A 20,739-nucleotide genomic window follows, 5' to 3' on the forward strand; every position below is an offset into this window, starting at 1 on the left:
TAGGTGTGGCTAATTGCCCTGAACAAATAATCATAGTACAACAAAGCTCGTCAAAAAATAAAGCTTCATTATCGATTTGCATCATGCGTAGATGTTGGTAAAGTTCCACACTTTGAAAGGGCGCAAGCACGGACCAACCGACAGGTGTAAACTATCTCCCTCTCGGCTTTTCTTATCTGTCCAAACAAGTTTTCACCTTGAAGGCCTTCAGCGTTTCACATGTGCTCTGGTAGAAACTCCCGTCAAACAGCGGTGGCGTCCTATCAAAGTCTCGCCTGCCGTTGGCTAAGATAAACAGAAGCCTGGCGGCACTTTCATCCCACACAAGAAGCAAAACTCTGCCAATCGAAAGTTGCGGGGGAATTTTTTCGCCGTGTATCACCTTGTCGACTGGCCCGATATGACGCGGGACTCATTATGCATGATTCTGCCTATCCTCTCATTGGCAGTTATTTAATGAAATACCGTATTTTCACGACTATTTGGCGCATCATATTTTTAGCCGCAGTGTCAATAACGAGTGCTATTTCTGTATTTTACACACACAAAGGACGCACCGTTCTTTTAGACGCAGCCAGGCATGGCATATATATATTATTTATGGATGATTATCGAACCGTAATAGCGCTGTCTACGGAAGCAGCCCCAGACGCTATTTCCGGTGTGCAATGACTGCTGGGATATATAGTCCTTTTGTCAATACACCTAGGTTGACGGCTGTGATAACTTTGCACTAATAGTATCAATGTACTACAACGGCGAACACACTAATTTGGTGCTACATGCACCAAATTCACGCTACACCCGCACGCTAAAAACACGTTTTTAAAAAGGCTAGGGAAGCAAGACTGAGTTCGGTTGTACTTTATTTAGCCATTTTACAATGTACTCACGTCATCATCACCCACGAAATCATCAAAGTCCTCATTTTCTGTGTCCGAATTGAACAATTGTCCGTCGAAAACGATGAGTTTAATACGTTCGTCCAGGCGGCCACAATCCATTCGCAAACAGTAGCTAGCGTAACTATTCCAAGGCTGTCTTCCATGCTTCGCAACTGTGTTGATGCCGATCGCCAGGCCACAATCCATTGGGTGTATTGACAAAAAAGAACTATATATCCCAGCAGTCACTGCGCAGTACTTTATCTACAGGAAAATAGTAGAGTCGGGGGCTGCTTGCCGTAGTTGTCCTATCGACTGATTTATTTTATTTTATCGTGATAACAATTTTAGTATTGGTCCATATATAAAGCGCACTGGATTATAAGGCGCCCTGTCTATTTTGGAGAAAATTTCAGACTTAAATGTGCGCCTTATAGTCGTGAAAATACGGTACATTTACGTGTTGATTGGACGCCTCTGGGTGTTGAGGTTGACTCGCCTGACTTTGACGCAGGCTCGACTCCTGCTGGTGGCGGTATGATTGTGAGTGCGGTTGGTTGTTTGTCTGTCCATGTGCTTTAGGCTGACTGGCGACCAATCTTGGGTGTAGTCTGCCTTTCGCACATAGTCAGCTAAGTTCGATAAATGAATGAATACATGTTGATTCATGATTGAACTTACTTCACAATTAAACAAGGTGTGGAGACTTGTCAAAGCCGCCGGCTGTTTTTAACGTGCGGTGAGTCATCGCGGGCCTATAGTGATCAACAAATATGGAGTTGCGGGTTGGGGGTCACCGCCAGGGTGCGCTGGGAGAGAAAATGCAAGAGAGGAAAAGGGTGGGCTGTCAGGATGCAGGTCACACTCTAGTTATCTCCCCCGCTTCCTCCCATTTTCCCTTCCGAGTTTCCTCTCATCTTCCTTTCACTTGTTTTTCTTGACTCGGACCACCAGACAATGTTTGTACCCTTTGGCTGCCAATGACGCCAATCAAAATTCAATCTAGTTTGACTGGGAGTGCTCTCAACTGTTTTTTGATGTTCTTCTCTTGTTTAATAGGGCGTCTACCTGGAAAATGAAATGGTGTTTTTTTTTCCAGCAGTTAAGTTGGGACTTGCATGTAAAAAAAAAAAAAAAAAAAAGAAGTTATAATGTACAAAAAAGACCACTGTTAAAAATTATGGGACTGATTATAGATTTTTATAAGAAGAGAAAATCAGGAAAAAATTGAATTTATTGACCACTAATTTTGTAAATTTAAAATTAAAATGATTGAAATTTTAGGAGACAGGTGTTAGATTTTTTTAGGAAATTAAAATAATACATTTTATATTTATTTAATAGTCATATTTTTCACTCCCAACAACATATGGTAATTTTTAGGGTTCTCATTTCAGATTTTTTAAAAAAAGAAAAAATGTAAACCTGAGTGAAAAGTACTATTTGTGTGTCCCCTAAAAGGTGCAATTATATGAATTGTTGAAAATGTCAATGGTCCGATTTTTTGAATTTTTTTGCGAATAGAACATTTACAAGTAAAAAAAGTAAATACCCACCAAAAATAAGTAGTATGTTCCAAGCAACAAGTCATATATTTGATCAAACTCTTACCCCCATTTCCATCAACGGCAAATAAACACGCTAAACTCTCAGTGCAATTGCGTGTTTAGAGAAAATAGGGACAGACTGTAAATCTGCTTCTTTTGTTTAAAAAAAAAAACAATGTTTGTTATTGTCGATTTATTGGCAAAGCAATGTTTGGTTTGTCCTGATGTCACATTAATAACATCTTTGTAATTTTGTGATTGTTGGCTTTTACCACGGTACATTGCGTTTGTCCACACGCTGCAAAACTGCCAATTCAGGCATCATTTAAAAGGGAAATAAACAGCTTTTCCAGTGAGATGAAACACGTTGGCGAGAAGCGGTGGGTTGGGGGTTCCAAAGTGAGTGGGTGGGGTCCATTCCAGGATGGATGTGGAAAAGTGCTGCGCTGCAGAAATGCATTCCAAAGTGGAGTAGCCGAGTTGCGGGCGCATTGGGTTCCACGACTATCATGTTATTTGCGGTTTTGGCCTCCATCGTGTCTTAATGGCAGGAAAAGCGCGGCCAGTGTAACGATGATTAGCGGTAAAAGAAAGGGCCAAAACCAGAGAGAAATGTTTTGGCCTCCGACTTTTATCGTTTCTAGTTGCAACCCTCGTTTAACCAGAGCTTGGGGAGGGGGGGGCATCGCCCGAAAAAAAAAAATCCCAGGCATTAAAAGAACAAAGCTTGATTGACTGACTGCCGAAAGAAAAAGCCGCCTTGTTTTGCGATGTCCTGTGCGTCTGCGCATGCTGATACATGTCGAGGGGCGGAGGGTGGGGTCGAGGGTCGACCCGACTGCTAATGAAGCCCCGGTCCGGGGGGCTCAAAGGAGTCTTTCTCCCGCCGGGCCAGTGGCAGTCAGCTGCCCGACGAGCTGACCTACGGCTCGCCGATGATGTCACCGCGGCATTCATCCGTGGCGAGGCCGCGCGTCTGGACGCCAATCAAACAGCCCATTAATAACCGTCCAGCGGTCGTCCTTTCACGTCGCTCGTTGATTGAGACGCAGCTGCTGTGAGACGTGCATTGGCCAAGCCGCCGTCTTTCTTTGCTCTCTGGAGAAGCGCAAAATGGATTAGGTACAAAGTGGCTCGGGTTTGGTGTGTCGTCAAACCATAACAAAATATGACTCACTTGAATTTAAGGGAAAAGGACATAAAATATCCAAGACGGGAATTAGGCCATTGAGAAGATGACGGGTGTTTCAGTAAAAGCAGCTGGGTATTTTGTATCCCTTTTTTAACGATTCCTAAGTCATTTATAAATAAACTCGCACCTCAGAAACTTTCACTCAAGGTTTTTTACCCCTTCAAAAAAAGTCATTTTTTTTAAATGGACCACTGAAAGTACGTACGCAGCAATAAAGTCCAGACTGAGTATAGCCAGAAATTGAAGTGATATTGCTACCCTATATTTGTGGGTACTCGGTCGTTTGGTCGCCGGTCTTTTGGTCGCCCGGAAGGTTATTGATAATTACCATTTAAATCGTTGCTCAAATTCCCTAAATACAAACTTATTATTTAGTCATACTTAATGCCCTATTAATTATCAGGCTAAAGAAAAGCTCCAAATTTCTTGTACTTTTATTGCGTTTTGTTGGAGAACTTGTTAAGACCCTGACTGACGTAGCTTCTTAAAGGGACAATGCATGTACATACAAACTCTTATACACTCACACGTCCGCTCAGTGAAACTGCTCAGGGCCATTGTTGGCTTTTATTGATGCGTAAACTGTGTTGTTTTACTCCGTTTTGTCGCTGGTCTTTTGGTCGCCCGTTGTTTGGGTCCGGGCGACCAAAAGGCCGCGACCAAAAGTCCAGCGACCAAAAGACCGGCGACCAAAAGACCGCACACGATATTTGTGAAGGCAGATGAGGAGACAACCAAAGATGGGCAAGAATGAGGAGCAATGACGCAAAGTGTAGACTGAGGCAAGTTATAGATTTGAGTATTGAATGTTGTCTCATCATTGATCCGTCTGAAAATGAAATGACTATCCCAAATGATACTAAGGGCACCTTAAATACGGAGCTTTGCTGAAAAGTTGAGACTGAGGGCAGCTAAAATTAGCAAATTTGCAGCAAAGCTGAGACTGAAGGTAGCTACATATTGCTATATTGAACATTGCCTCAAGATGAGACTAAGGCCATCATAGAATCAGGAGTAGAGCATCAAAAGTGGAGATTGTGGACAACAAAAAAACAAGAAGAATGGAGGAGATTTTCCTACATTGCTTGTTCCTTGTCTTTTACATTTTCTGCTTTTGCTGGTATTCATTGAGTGTCGTCGTCAGGGGCAACGGAGAAGAAGGGTAGGAGGACGCAGTGTCCACTCCTTCTTTCGCTCCTTCAGCGTTTTTGGCGAGCGCTGGAATTCTTTCACAGCGGCTGCCTGTTGCCAAGACAGAGCGAACCGACCCCCCCGCAACCTCACAAAATAAAAGCTGTGCAAATGAATGTGGGTCACAGGGAGTCAGAAAGGGCTTTTCATCAGGCCCCCCTTTTATCCTCCTTTTTGTTCGCTCTTGGCTCTCCTCTTCCATGCCAAAGTCAAGGCCGAGCAAACGGCGAACAACACACAAAACACGCTTCCAAAAAAAACAACAAAAAAGGATCCATAGCAGATGTTTCACCGCTTCTGCTTCCTGTCGCTAGCTCGGCACTTCCTCTTTCCCTGCCCCCTTTTTTCCCTTTCGAATAATCGTACTTCTTTTGGAAAGGCCATTTTGTAGCTTCGTCCACGAACTGATACAGACGACGGGATTGTAAATTGAAACGTAGAACACCTGAGCAGTGAAATGTTAAAGGAATATACATAATTTGCAACATCGTGTGAAAGTAAACACTAACCAAGAAAAGGCAACCCGATCTAACCGTACATCATGTACTGCTTGTAGACAGAGGCTGATCTTACCCATCAGCCCCTGGGGCTTTCCTCACCTTTTCACAAGGGTGTCGGACACTAACTGACATTTAGCCGGTGGCGCGGGATAGACCGCACCATTGTCGCCCCTGAAACGGGAATCCGACGGAGGGCGGCTCTCCGACAATCCGATATCAATCTGAGCCCGTCCTTCTGATTTTTGCGTCGGAGGGGGGGGTGCCGCGGCGATATCGAGACGCGAGCGTCCCATTGTGGAGGTCCTCCGCACAAAGACGACTGTAACAGTGGACGCTCTCTTTGGCTGAAGGAACACGATACCATTTTATCTCTCAGAGTCAAAGGATGCTGATCAGCTACATGGGGGAGGGCGGCTTACTTATGATTTAACCATTTCGGCTTGTGCATTTTCATTAGCTGACCGAAGTTAGCGTTGGTGTGGAGGTGCACCATACTTATAAGGATTGTTAACCCTAGAATGGTTATTTCTATTTCAGGGGTTACCTTTCACGCTTCTCAAATAGAGGGTTACCATGGTTACCGGGGGGGAAAATGGGTACCCTTCATTGCACCGTCTTGCTTAGGACCCATTTTTCCCCCCGGTAACCATGGTAACCCTCTATTTCAGAAGCGTGAAAGGTAACCCCTGAAATAGAGGGTTACCATTCTAGGGTTAAGAGGGTGCGTGACTTGGAAATATTAGGGAAATGGGATTGTAATATTGTTTGGGTTGTGTATTGATATAGTTACACATTTTAATATGTGGCTTCAGGAGTACGCCACCCCTGTGGGAATTTGTAGGGCGACACGTAGACCAAATGTTTGGAAAAGGCTGATGGAGACCATTTTGGCTTGTATTTACGTAAATTGACTGACTTTAGGGTTGGTGTGGGATGTATCTTTACAATGGGGAATTTGAAGTGGGGGTGTAGTTGGGAAAGTTTAGGAAAATTGGATTTTGATGCTACTTGGCTTGCATATTGATAAAACTAGTGATTTATAGATTGGCAGTTTACATGTATACTATCCCAGAGACAAGGTTTGATAAGGAGGTGTGTTGCTTCAAATGTTTTGGATGAAAAATACATTTTTGGTCCTTTTCATTTACAGAAATTGTCTAACTTTAGTGTTGGTGTGGGAGGGTGCCATTCCTGTGGAAATTTTTATAGGGGGTGCTTAGCTCGGTAGATTAGGAAAATGGAATTTTGACATTCTTTGGCTAAATTGATATTTTCAGGTTGGGTGTGCCATCTCTATGGGGATTTGGGATGAGGAACATTTACACAAACTGACTAACCGTCCCCGTATGCACGACTGGAAAAGTCTAGACCAAGCTTATTTAGATTTTTGTTTTTGATCAAAACATTTCTTGGTTTGAACTTGTGTGTAGTATTAAAAAATCCCTCCGCAAAGTGTTACACAATGCAAAGAGGGTATGAATCAGCTAAACATTTTAAGTCACTTTCACCATAACCCAAACTTCTTGGGCACACCTTTAAACCAAAAAAATCCATCTGACAAATGACCCCTCTTTCCCCCCCGTACGGTGGAGCACTTCTCCAAGGTTTTTAAAGGGGGGTGCGTCACTTGAAAATTTAGCTGATCTTGTCATTTTTGCCTGCTTTTGTATATTTTTGTATAGCGCTCCTGTGGAAAGGGGGCGCATCAACAGAATAAACTCACACCTAAAGGAGCGAGAGGTGAAGTTTTCCATCAACAGTCTGAATCGTTACGGCACCCCCACTGAGCCCCCCCCCCCTCCACCCCACATCCTTCCAAGTTGCAGCGTCTGTCTGCCAGATGTCCCGCATAAGTTAGGGCAGCCTTGGGGGAGCACCAGGGGTGCGGAGGCTTTGGAATGAAAGGCTGCCAGAGGTGTCTTATATCTGCAGGAATTATGACGCTGATTATTATGCTAAAGATATAACACAACACATTCCTGTCAGTCCCTGTGGGAGTTGCAAGCATGGGCTCCATTAGGACCACCTTTTTTGGATTTTAAAAAGGGTGTAGGCGGGGCAAGAGAGTTTTTTTTTTTGAAGGGGTGCGCCGATTCTGTCAGGATGTTAAGTCAAGCCAAGTCATGTTGTTAACTCATTCCCTACCATTGATGGTGTGAAATGTGTCATCCATTTTGACTGGGCATGGCTCTCGGCGAATAATTGTTGCCGACTCTCCCAATCAAAAAGGGTTGAACATCGATCTGTTGACGTCAATGGCAGCTATTTAGAGTTAATGTTGTACTTCTAGAATATATTTATATGGCGTGTTCATCTCTTTACGTGTTTCTAGGTCTTGTGTTTTGCTGATTCATTTCTGGTCTACCTGTTTGTCAGGCCGACTCTTGCGTCAGCCAATTAGCTTCCCTCGACCACTTATTTCTCAGGTGTCCCTAGAGGCTCGCCACTTTGTTTGCCTTTAGTTTAGTTCGATTTTTGGTCCTTGCTGGTTAGTTTTCCTGTGTTCGGAGTTGTTGTTGTTGTTGTTGTTTTTCAACTATGACAAATGCAATAGAGTTCAACTTTTTAAACTACTGCATTGACTCATAAGACATAGAATAATGAATCTAAATAAGAGATCAACAGATATATAAATGTCCCTCTTAAGACACAATATAGAACCATTGACTCTAATTTTGAATACTATTTACAAATTGATTTACACCAATTACGATCCAAAAATACATTTAACTTCATTTATGAGACCGTCTTTGTCCTAAAATAATTGCCAAATTTAATTTAATATTTTTTTTTACAAAATGTATTCATTCCTTCATTCATTTTTCGTACCTTATCCTCACAAGAGTCACACATTATTATTTATGTGTTTCCTGTCTAGGCAAATATTTTTATGAGGCATCAGTAATATAGGATGACACAGATGACAATTATGAAACGATTAACTCGTTTTATGCTATAGTATAATATGTTTAGCTTCAATTTCAATCTAATTGACTATAATTACGGTATGTAGCTACACTGTGTTTACACTTTAATATTTGTATTTATCTCAATGCTGATATAAAGTAACTTGAGTTATGGTGCACTCCAATATGATTCATTTTAATTCCCATCCGATTCCGATTTACTGCGATTACGATGCGATGCCATTCACTCCAATGCTGTTTGCAAAAGCCTTGGTTTATGGTCGCACCGACTCCCTTGAGGTTGTTTGGGTGCTTCTTAGCCGTTGGAAAAACTGCATCATGACCGCACAAGGACGAGCATTCAAGCGACGTGGCGGCCACACAGCAGTGGCATAAAGTCACTCTGTCAAAAAGCCACTCACCAAATGTCTGATCCATCACTTCCTGTCCCGCATGGCCGCAGCGGAGGTGGGCGGCTTTTTGAGAGGCGGTGGGGGGGCTAATGAGCGACTCTTTCAGTCACGCAGACACTTTATGGGGTGTCTGCCAGCCTCATTAAGACCGGCGCTTAATTGGCCTTTTGGAGCCAAAAAAAAAAAGTATACAGGAGACCAAACATCTGCAGAGCAGTTAAGCATCACGCCTCCTTGTATGGCCTTCTTCCTGTCCTTACTTTTAACACCTTGGCTGCCTTTGACGGGGATAGACGTTCAATTTTGACTTAGGCTTAGCTCCAAAGAAGAGGCTTTTAAAGAGACTGTAGTGTATTTCTTGCCAATGATATGAAAGGCAGGTGGGTGCGAATGAGTTTAATGGGGGCTCTTATTGGTGTTCCCACACTTCCTCAGTCACGAAAGGGACACACGAACATCCATGGGAGGGTGGCGGCACCGTTAAATTGGAGGTCGGGGGCCGCCTTGCTTCATCCTGTTGTTGCTGTTGCATCAGAACGCTCCAACGGAGACTCATCAGCACTTCTCACTTCCTCTGAAAGACAAAAAATCATTTAATGCATGTTATGTTAGGAGTCCCATTTGTAACCCTGACCCACTTTGTCTAACTGTATCCATTCTTGTATCCTGATTGCAAACCCTAAACTTGGTCGAAACTCCCCAAATTGCTGTTAAATCTACTTGAGAATCCAAACCCTGTTTTGGAATCCAAATCGGAAGCCCCTACTTGTTTCTGAAATCCAAACATTTTCATAAAATTTCAACCTAATCTATTATTGGAGGTCAAATTTCACATCTCAGTCTTCTCCTTTCTTTAAAATGAACTGTAGTACGTGAAGTTAAAGTTGACTTGCATATATTTTCATATTTTGTCAAGTTAAGTCTGAAGTCGTCACATTCCTGACTCAAGTCTGACTTGATTCCAAGTCATAGGACTTTAACCCTTATACCTTGAAACCAAAAACCAGGTCTTGAATTCCTGATATCTCCCGCTGACGCATGTCTGGCAACCCAAAAAGTCCACATTTCAAAGCCAACTGTCCACAAGCCTTAATTCCAAACTATTCATTTTGTTTGAAATTCTTAACCAGTTCATTTCCAACCTGAAACAGCGGCCTGTCAATCGTGCTGACCTAGCTAAAAATCTCTGGCTGCCTCGTGAATCAGGCTGCGGGAGGGGACGGGGCCACAGAGGGAGGGAGTCCAGGTTCCAGGTTCCAGGTTGCAGGTCGAAGGAGGCGCGAGCCCGAAGCGGTCAATCAGCCGTTTCCTGGCTCTCGTCTTACTCGGCAGAACAAACACAAACGTCTTGGCTTCTCTTCATTTCCTCCTCTTCCTCTTCTCTTCTTTTTTTTCCCTCTCACAGCTGTACAAACAGCCCTCTCGACTTAAAGGCAATCAGACGTGAAACGCGGACGGCCTTTTTGGCCGGGTATATTTGTCTTAGGGGAAGAAAGACTCCTGACTTGTCATAACCCGAAAACGGTAAACAAAGTCCGCGGGCCGCAATCCATTTATCAAGCGTTCAGGTGACTTTGAGCAAATAAATGCAATCAAAGCCAGAACGCCGAGGTGATGGCGCTCAAGGCCTCATTGTTGATGCACCCGTCTGAAATACGAGGGGGGGGGGGTCTCTTAACAGCTGTGAGGTCTCTTAACTCCTTCGCCGCCATTGACGGTGATCGACGCCCAATCCGAACTAACGCATTGGACGTCAAGTGCCGTCAATGGCAGTGAAAAGGCTAAAAATGGGTTAACTTTGGCAATCTTATCTTGGAGTGAAAATTTTGGACATCACTTAACGACTTGTGGGCTGCGTAATCCGAATACTCTTCCCCGACCGCACATTCCTCTCACATCTGGCCTGGACGCCCCTCACCCCGACGCTCATCTGCCGCCCCCAAATTACCCACAAACCCTGTGTCCTCCTTTTCTTCATTTTTTTTTACGAGCCTCCGAAACCCCCCCCTCTGTCTGTTTCTGGGCTTGGACGTGGGAATAGCATCAATCATGTGGAGTCATCCGGGAGAGAGCGGCTGAGCCACGTCTGTCGGGATGTTCGAGTTGAGTTAACAAGTGGAGCCAGGCCCTTTTTTTTTTTCTTTTTCTTTTTTTTTTTTTTGCTTTGGGTGTGTGAAGGGACTTTTTGCAGGTTGGGTGAATGGAGGAACAGGAGTGGCAGATTTATACAACCCCAATTCAAATCAAGTGCTCGGGTTAAACAAATCAAAACACAATACAATGACCTACTAAACATGTCCAAACTATGTTTAATTGATGACACTACAAACAGACAATATACGTATTATTCAAACGGATCGATTAGTGATATAGATATATACATATAAAATTATATACATACATAATATACTTAAATAAATTATTAATTAAACATGTCATTCAATTATTTATGCCAGTATTGGTGTAATTACTGTATTTCAAGATTGTTTTCTAGAATATATAATCATATTTATGGCAAAATGTATTTATCACATTATGCATTATTGAATATCTTATTTGTTTACATGTATTTTTTTAATCATGGTATTTTTAACTTATTTAAACTTATATTTATTTATTTCAACCTTAATTTCAGAAAGGTTTTTTAAAATGTCATTATTTATTAACTTATCTTGCGGTCCACTTATTTATGTTTGAGTTTGATTTATTTATATAAATATATATATATACACATATATATATATATATATATATATATACATACATATATATAAATACATATATATTTATAGTTATATAAATATTTATATAAATATACATATATATACATATATACACATATGTATATATATATATATATATATATATATATATATATATATATATATATGTATATACACATATATATATATACACATATAATTTTTTTTTTTTTTCCGCTAGTTTTGAAAAGTTGGACAACTTTCGGCCTTCCTTGACATTTTCTTGAATGGACTTTTTCTTGTGGTTTGAACCCATTGGCTGCCATTGACAGCGATAGGCGTCCAGACCATTTGAAGTGGCAACAGTGAAAGCTCCCTTTTCAAAAATATGTTTGGAGGCCGAGCGATGGGGAGGGCGGATGTTGGTCAGGCGCTGATGCTTCAGGCACATGTCTGGCCGTCCAGAGGATGCGAGGGCGCACGCGAGGGGGCGCGTATGCAGGAAAGAGCCTCGCTGGCCGCACGGCGCTATTGTTCAAAGTTGTTTATGCCTCCCGTGGCGGGCGATCCGGCGCACCTCCCGTTCCCGGCTGGCGCTCCGCCACAGGTTGTTTGTCTGGCGGCACCTCGTGTTTTCTGCGCTCAGAACAATGGCTAGCGACACTCCACTGCTTCTTATCTGCATTGGATCAAAGGTTTGTTTGGCCCGTGATAACAACCTCTTCTAACTGTTACGGTGGAAAGTCAGTGGAGAGTCAGGCCATCCTAAAAAAAGTTCAAAGGAGGGCGAGAAACCCGGGTATGAAAAAGATGAGCTTTGAGTTGTTCTCTAGTTTGGTTTACCTTTCACACGACAAGCTTTGGAAAGCAAAACACTCATCTTGGAGCCAATTTGAAAAGAAAAACCATTAGATTTCCATTTTTTTCTGCCTTTGACTCATTTCTTTGCCATTCTGGTTCTGTTCTGGTCTTCTCTCGTCTGATAGCCCTTTAGTTTGAACAGTTGAAGGCCTGCTCCTTGTGTGTCGACCAATCAGATTCGCTCCGGTCTAGGTGTTGCTTGTATTTTCATCACCTTGTTTGTAAATCTTGTTTGCTTTCTGTGTTTGTCTCGCAGACTACGCCCAAGACTGGTCGCCAGCCAGACACAGGACACACACAGAGACAAACGACCGTTCACATTCACAATCAAACCGCCACTGAGTGGGAATCGATCCTACGCTACCCGCACCCAAACCAGGTAAGCAAACCACTAATCCATCAGGTGGTGTTTCTTAATTAGTAAATAGATCATTAAATGTATTATTGAATACGTCATTCGTTTAGTGTTCGTAGCTTTACAGTATTTGAATATTTATTCAGATATTTAATTTACATTACTTTCAATATTCCTTCATTTTTAAAAGTGATAATTATTTGTTAAAATTTTGTATTTTGTCATTTCAACCTTATGCAACTCCAAATTTATTATTTACATTTTTTTTATTTCACCACAGCATGAAATTGGCCGTGAAACCCAAAAAAATTAAATTGAAAACTGACCATTGAAATGAGGACAAAAATAAGATTGAAAATGATTATGTATTTGTATTATAAATAATTATCAAGTGTATATATATTGGAATTCCTGGCTTGTACAGTATGGGGGAAATTTCCAGTTGGGGGATTTGAACAAAAACAAAAGTTGCTTCAGTCGACAGCTGCCAAACGAATTTACGACGACATCTTCTTTCCCTGGTTCCTGTGACATTCTGGCTGTGCCCTCAATACAAATGGAAATTCCCCCCCCTCGCGCCCCCTCCCGCAAAGATCCAGGATGTTTTGAAAAGTGGGATATTGCTCCTAATGGATTCCAAACGTCGCAAAAAGTTTATGAGGAAACGGGGCATCGTAAAAAAAAAAAAGGGGGGGAAAAGTCGGGGGTGGAGTTCAGGGGGGTGCTTAAGTGAAAGCACAGCGGGGAAAAGTTTCGGGGGGGAGCGTGCGTCTGTTTTGTTTAGTTGCGCCAGCTCTATATACTGTCCAGTCACTCCTGTCTACTGTAGTGACAATTACGAGCGAAGGCTTCCAGCTTTGGTTCGTTCTACTTCTGATTGTAGGAATGAGCTTGCAAAAAAATGCTCTTTTAACGCCACTAATAGACGCCCATGTCAACTGGGAGGGGCCGGCCGGCACTGCAAATTAATACTGTGACCAGTACATCATACAAGTGGGACGTCTATGGCCGTTAATGGCAGTGACTGCGTGGTTTTTTTCCAGGCGTATTTTTCCACCCGCTCGTAAGGAGGCTTGTGTTGGAGCTCTGGTTTAGGATTCCCAGTCCGTCCTCCGGCCGTTAAATCTCACAAAGCCTCCTTTGAGAGGCGGCTACTTCCCGCCACGTTCAAAAAAAAAAAGCCGAGTCGCGGCGCGTTTAGACGGCATTATCGATCGGACCGCTTCCCGAGCGGCCCCCCTTGTGAAGTGAAGCAGTGGCTGGAGGAGTTTTGGGCTTTGTCATTTCCTGCTTCCTCCTCTAATCCGCCCAGGCCCTTTTCTTCGAAAACAAAACAAGCATTTTAATGCCGCAAATCCTCATTTCGCACCGTTAAGTCGCTCATTCCTAATTGGTAATAAAGCTTCCCGGGCAACGTGAAGGAATGCAGCGTCGCCTCAATGGTAATCCGCTAGTTGGCAGGGAGGCCATACAGTATGTTACAGTATGCTATGATGACACCTGGGAATGATTCTTGGAGGCTTGATGAATTGAAAGTAGCCACTTAGGAAGTAATAATCTCAATTAGAGGAATTACAAAAGCGCTCCTCCTCGCCTAGCTAGATTCAACCAGCGTCCGGATTTTGGGATTTGGCCTCCCAATCGCTCACGGGTCATCGGTAAGAAGCAAGACGGATTTAACGGCCAACTTGGCCCGGGAAGACGCACTGGAGGGAGAATTCCGCTGGTTCTTTGAACCTGCACTGACCCCGTCTTGACCAATGCCTTGAGGAGTATTAGTTTGGTATCAGGACCAACAAAAGTAGCATCATTTTATTTTCATTTTCATCTTGGAAGTTTTGGTTTCATTTCTAGGGCCGTTATGTCTCTGGCAGATTAATTGACAACCAATCGATGATTAAATGAATCGACAATTATTTTGATAGTCACTGAATGTTTTAGAGACATTTTAAACCTCTAAATCAAGGGTGTCAGACTCGGGTTGGTTCGCGGGCCGCTTTAACGTCAACTTGATTTCACGTGCGCCGGACCATTTTAGATATAATATTTAGATATTTTTTTTATAAATGGATTAAAAGCCCTGAATATTCAGTTTTTTTATAGATCTAAAACAATGTTTATTTTACCTTTTTTTTGTATATTTTTAGATTTTACAAAATGATTTTTGAACTAAAAACACAGAAAAAAAGGATTAAAAAATTACAATTATTGATTTAAAAGGGAGAAAATCAGGAAATTCAATATACATCTATACTCTTCATTTTAATTTGATCCTAAAACAGAAAGTCGGCACTCATGATTTACTTTCCCGGGCCACACAAAATGATGCGGTGGGCCAGATTTGGCCCCCGGGCCGCCACTTTGACACCTGTGCAGACTAAATGGTCCAAAATCCTCTTTTTTTCAGCCTCTTAAAAGTAAATGACAAATATTACAAAGCTAAATAATAATTATTTACCTTAAAAAAACTAAGGTGACATGGGAAATATTCTTTTTTTAATTTAAAAATAATAATTTAGTTTTTCAATTCAAAAATAACAACATAGACAAGAAATATTCTCTTTTTATTATTATTTTTTTAGAGAGATGTTCTTCACTGTCACCTCACAAATGATCCATTTCTATTGGCAGGAGATACATGACACGATGATCTCTATTAAATTATATGCGTGGCTGTCATATTCACTTAGCCTTACTGGCGGGTGAGTCGACGGCCAGGAAATGTTTGAACCCCAAAAATTGGAAGCATTTTTTGGACGAGAAAAGCCACAAAAACCCAAAGAAGACATTTTGACAGTTCAGCGAAATGTCGAACGCCGCCCACGCTAACCGCTTAATCAAAGGACAATAAATAGTCAGCCGTCAAAAGCTAACACATGTATCACGTGAATTAGAATAGTACGGAAAGTATATTTTGATTATTATAAGCGGCTGTATTTTGGGGGATGAATACTGACAGGAACAGAGAGGCAGTGTGAAAGAAGCTAATGTTATATTTCTACCTCCATTAAGTTATTCACAACTCCTAAAACATCGATATTTTATAAATAAACGTCGACCTCTGAAACTTCAACTCGTGGTGTGTACTTTAAATACCATGGGAGACAAGGCAATTCATCGTCGACCCTTATAATCAGGGTTCATCGTGGAAGGATGTGCGGCTGGGATGAGTGAGTGACTGGCAAAGAGGCCTAGTTGGGGTGGGGTGGGGTGGCTTGGGGGTCCATGGAAATGCAGATTGCCTCTATTCAATTCTATTGGCAGACTGGGCTTTGATGTTAAAGTGGAGAGGAGGGAAAAGTGGGACTGGAGTTTTTAGGTGGTTGGGGGGGCTCTACAGACTTTAACCAGGAACCTCCCCCCACCTTCCGCACCTCTTGTATCCCCCACCTTCCTTTCATCCCTTTTCTTCTCGCAACGTACCCCCACGCTCGTTCGTTCCACAACGGACAAAACAGACCCTGGGGCTCGGGCAGGAAGACTTAAAAGAGGAGGGAGGGGATCTGGTGCCATTCAAAAACTTCTATTCCATTTTTTTTTTTGGTCATGACTTCCCATTAAGTGAAAAGGACAAAAATATGAATATGAATTTTGTTAATTTTCTTGACCTTTTTAGTTCTAAATAATATATAAGTACATCTTTCAACTTTTTGGGCGAATGATTTCCATCCCCCCCAAATCCCATCAAAGTGACAGAATAAACTAAAAGAAGAAAAAATTAAGTCGCCATCTTTAAGTCCCATACAGTTTTGCTTTCCAAAATTGAGGAAATTTCAAACATTATCAAAATGTTTATTTGAATAGTACTGAGTTTGCATTAACCGGACTCCATAAAGTCCAATTTAAAGAAAATGATTATTTTTTAAATCGCAAAATTGTAAAAATAAATAAATAAATAACTGAAAACAATCCAACGGATCTGAATTCTTGTCAGCTCAGTTGAGTTGGCGTTTTCACAATTAAAAAAATAAACTCAAATCACCCCCCAAAAGAGCAAAACTGCTACATTTATGTCAAGAAAAATCAAAGTAAAAAATACACCTTCCAACTCATTAGGACATGTATTGTCGTCAATGGCACTCAAAATTTGTAGGCCACTTTGAAGTTGTTTTTGAAAAAGCACCTTACTTCATTTTCAGAGGACAATTTTTATCCCGCCAAACTGACACAAAATGGGACAAAAACCCACAAAAAGAACTCAGCCTCAAGGTGGTCTCCCAAAAAAGAAAAAGACAAAAAAGTGAATGAAACCCCGGAGAAAGGCGGGAAGGTGGTCCTCTCAACAAAAAAACGTATTCCGATTCAATCTTTAGCATAAAATGCGCGGGGCGAACTGCATAAATCTTTTCATGCCTATTTCTCAGCCCACCCTGGATTTTTCTTCTTCTTTGCATTTGATGGACGAGCGAGCGGGACAATGCCAAGCCTCATTACTGGAGCGAGCAGGACGGATTTAGAGCATTGACAAATGCCACTTTTATCTTTTATCTGCAGTCATGAATACAGCGGGTGGGTGGCGAGAATGAAGTATGCTGTAAAATAAAGAAAGTTCAGCCGCTAAAGATAGCGTTCACGCTCCTTGTGAAGATCTTCCCGAGGCCATACCACGGATTTGTCACTTTTATTGCATGCTAACACTCAAATCTGAAGACACGAGCCACTAACTCCGCTAACCGCACGAAACAAGTCACTTAAATTATGATAGCACTCGTTCGTATGATCATTTTTTTCCGCCTACAATTTCATTCAGCTGAGAGCGATACCAACCTTAGATTACAGCTTCATATTGTTATAAAACACAATTGTGTGTTCTAATTACAATCTGATTCACTTACTCTATTTTCTGGACTATAAATTGCATTTTTTAGAATATTTTTTGCTATGGCTGCGACTAAAACTCAAGTGTGACTTATGTTTTTTTTTCTCCGACCACCGACAGCCTGTCCTTTATAATCTGGAAAAATATGGTAAATTATGGTATCACTTATTATGTTATATGTTATGACATGATACGTGTCACTCAAATGAGAATGTACAGTTTAACCCTAGATTTAACAGAAGGCAGGATTATACATTTATTCCTTGTTATCCTTTAAATTTAAGCACTTTTTACTTTGCTGAAAAGCTTCCGATACATTTTTTAAATTTTTTTATTTCCCGACTGCACTATTTTTTAAACTAGATGCTGTGCATTAATAATCGCATATCCCTATTAGGCCATTAAATTGAGGTTAATGACTTGGGTTGCTTGATACACTCAATATATGATACAAATTACTCGATCTATGATGCAAAATTTGCTCATTAATTGTTGAAACACTCCTTTCATTTAGCTCATTAGTTGCCATTAACAATGTTGACGTCCAATCCATTAGAAATATTGTTGCCGGGCCCTCCCAATTCTAATGGATTGGACGTTTATCACAGTCATTAGCTCTAAAAAAAGAACATTCTGTCCTTTTTTTATTTTGCATTGTTTGCCTTTGGCAGGCCAGTCAAGAGAATGCGAGCTTCTGAATGCTATTATCGAAATTAGATGACGCATTGACAATTCTGCCATGTGTTCAGGGTCAACACATAATGTGTTGTTTTTCCACGATAGTTCTGCTTTTGTTGGGACTTGACATGAATTTCTCACTCCTCGGTTTTCCAAAGGAACCTGGTTACACAATCGATAATGATTTTGGAGGGAACATAGTTGAAATGACTACAGTTAAAAAAAGAGATAATATGAATATAAGTGTTTTGACTTGGGTATAATTTCAACTACGATCTACTACTACAATATCATAGACACTGTGTATTTAACCACAATTTTTCAGTTCAGTCTCCATCTTAACGTGTCTTTTTGCCCCAGTGAGTTTCTTCCCATTCCCGTTTTAATTTGCTCAAAGTATTTTCATTAAGGTGGACACATTTTTGTGGAATATATAGTATTTTTAAGCTTGTTTTTTTGCCGTGTTTTACCTTTGGTAGTCATTCATCTAAGTATCTTTAGTTATCCTTGTTGATAAATAAAAACAATGCCTAAAAAACAACATCAAAATGCTAAGCTAAACTAAAAGTCACCCCAACTTTTTCTGTGTGGGAGTATTTCCCATTTTGCAAAATATCTATCACTGGGTCAAATATATTGTATAATGTCTAATAGGAAAGCAGGACTATTTTTCCTGGTTTGAGGAGCGACAAGATGAGCGGAAAAAGTACAATGCGGTGCGCGCAAAGAGTTAAGTGAGTTTCCTGAGTGGAAATTAAAAGCGTCTTGTAATCACACGGCAGGAATGCAGTCGGTGCACACTGTTAAACACTCCCAAAGCGCCAGCTCCACTTCAGTGCACTCGCCACTGCTGCGCACAAAGAGGCCTTTTGTTCTGGCCTTCGCTCTTGAAAAGCAAATGCTCCCTCGCTCTTCCTCCCCGGCAACCCCCTCTTCTTCTTTCTCTTTCTCTGCTTTGCCTCTTTCATTCATTCACTTTCTTTTATGTGGGCCAGGACTCAACTGGGAGGCTTGGCGGGGAATTAGCCTCTTTCAGTGCCATTGACGCTCAAAGATGTCCAATCTATGCCCAGAATGATTCGTAACCATTAAAAAAAATGGTATTTCTTTTTAAGAAAAGTACTTTAACTGTTTGTATAAAATGATTTTTTGCCAGAAAAAAGGGGTAATCATTTTAAGCATATTTAAAGTCATAATGTTGGTGGTTTTAATTTGTTGTAATATATACAGATTTTAATTGTAAATGAATTTGATGAAAAAACTGCCATTACAGTTGACATATTTTTGCACAACCCTGCTTTACATATAATGCTTTTTTTAGTTTATATAAATTTGCAGTTTCCCCAGGCGAAAAAATGCTTGAGTAATTTTTAATAAGATTAACAATCATAATGTTAGAGGACATTTTTTTTGACAGAAAAAAAATTAAACCATTTGACAAGTTATGTAACGTATCAATTATATATTAGATGTATCATATTTTCTCTGTAAGATAATGTTAGGTTACAGGTACAGTCATATTTGATTGATTCATCTTATGTGAAGTTTAGTGTTTTCTTTTTCATACATAAGTCATCACGTGCATACATTTTTACATTTTTTTGCCAGAAAAAAACATTTTTAAAGCCAAAATTGTAACATTACAGGGTTAGTATGTACAGTCATATTTTTGATTAAATAAACGTAATCTTTCAAACGTAAAATCTGTTGTAGATAATGTTGCCACAATAATCGTATTCCTTTCCCAGTTATTTAACTTCTTATCATATAACATAAAATCATATAATATTAGCTAACAACTTTATTGATTCTATTAATAATATGAAAAAAATGGCAAAATTAGCAAGTAACAGCAACAATTTCCCAGTCCAATTTAATTGGATGTCTGTCACCATCATTGAAACACGTTCATTTACGGCCGGCCCTCCTACATTCAAGAGATATGTCATTTCTAATTAGCTTCGCAAATAGAATGCGCCACATCCACTGTTGCAAAGAATGCGAAACATCCAAAAATCAAAATTTTCAAGGCCCCCTCTGCTTAAATTTTCGTATATTTTCTGCCAAAACAATAAATTCTCATTATTAGATCAGCACCTCCGCTTTTTGGACACTTTGTTTCTATTTTAGTAGCAGCCCCTCCACAGGAAATTCACTTACACTTTGCCTCTCTGTCCATTATGACCACAAACGCTGGTGGGAAAGCCCCCTCAAATTTTCTGCCCTGCTACCGCTAATCTGACAAAGGCCTTAACATTCTTGAGAAAACACTTTGAGTCGATCGAATCAAATCTGTTATCTCGGCTTAATTCTTTTTTTCTCTTCGGTTTTATCTTTTTAGTCTTGGGTAATAAAAACGCAAGGCCCATGTTTAGAGATGAGCCTTGACACCGAATGCCTGTCGAGTACATGCTTTGCTTTCACAATCTCCTCGTCAGGTTTTTGACAGGTCGCTTTTTTACGACGGCCGCCGGTTCGACAGGTTTGTCACAAGGTTGCCAGCCGAGGATGCCAAATTACACAGCAGTGTGATTTTAGCGATTACGTTACGTACAAAAGGTTTTCATCGTCGGCCTTGATAAAATACGATAAATGCGTCTTGGCATGAGGCTAATGAATTACTCCCAAAAAAAACACCTTTAAAAGGCACATTATTTTGAAAATTCCAAAGATTTTATTGTCTCAAAATAA

The 20,739-nt window shown here is 40.9% G+C and overlaps 1 long non-coding RNA gene across 2 annotated transcripts in view; it reads left to right on the forward strand.

The window, feature by feature from the left end:
* LOC144090271 (uncharacterized) overlaps positions 1-20,739 on the forward strand; it is a 31,888-nt gene that overhangs the window by 3,485 nt on the left and 7,664 nt on the right. For both annotated transcript variants that reach the window (XR_013305323.1, XR_013305324.1), the window contains exon 3: positions 12,453-12,575. This is a non-coding gene — a long non-coding RNA (uncharacterized LOC144090271). The remainder of the gene's footprint in view (positions 1-12,452; positions 12,576-20,739) is intronic.

This window comes from Stigmatopora argus, chromosome 15 (genome assembly GCF_051989625.1).
Source record: "Stigmatopora argus isolate UIUO_Sarg chromosome 15, RoL_Sarg_1.0, whole genome shotgun sequence".
Lineage (NCBI taxonomy): Eukaryota > Metazoa > Chordata > Actinopteri > Syngnathiformes > Syngnathidae > Stigmatopora > Stigmatopora argus.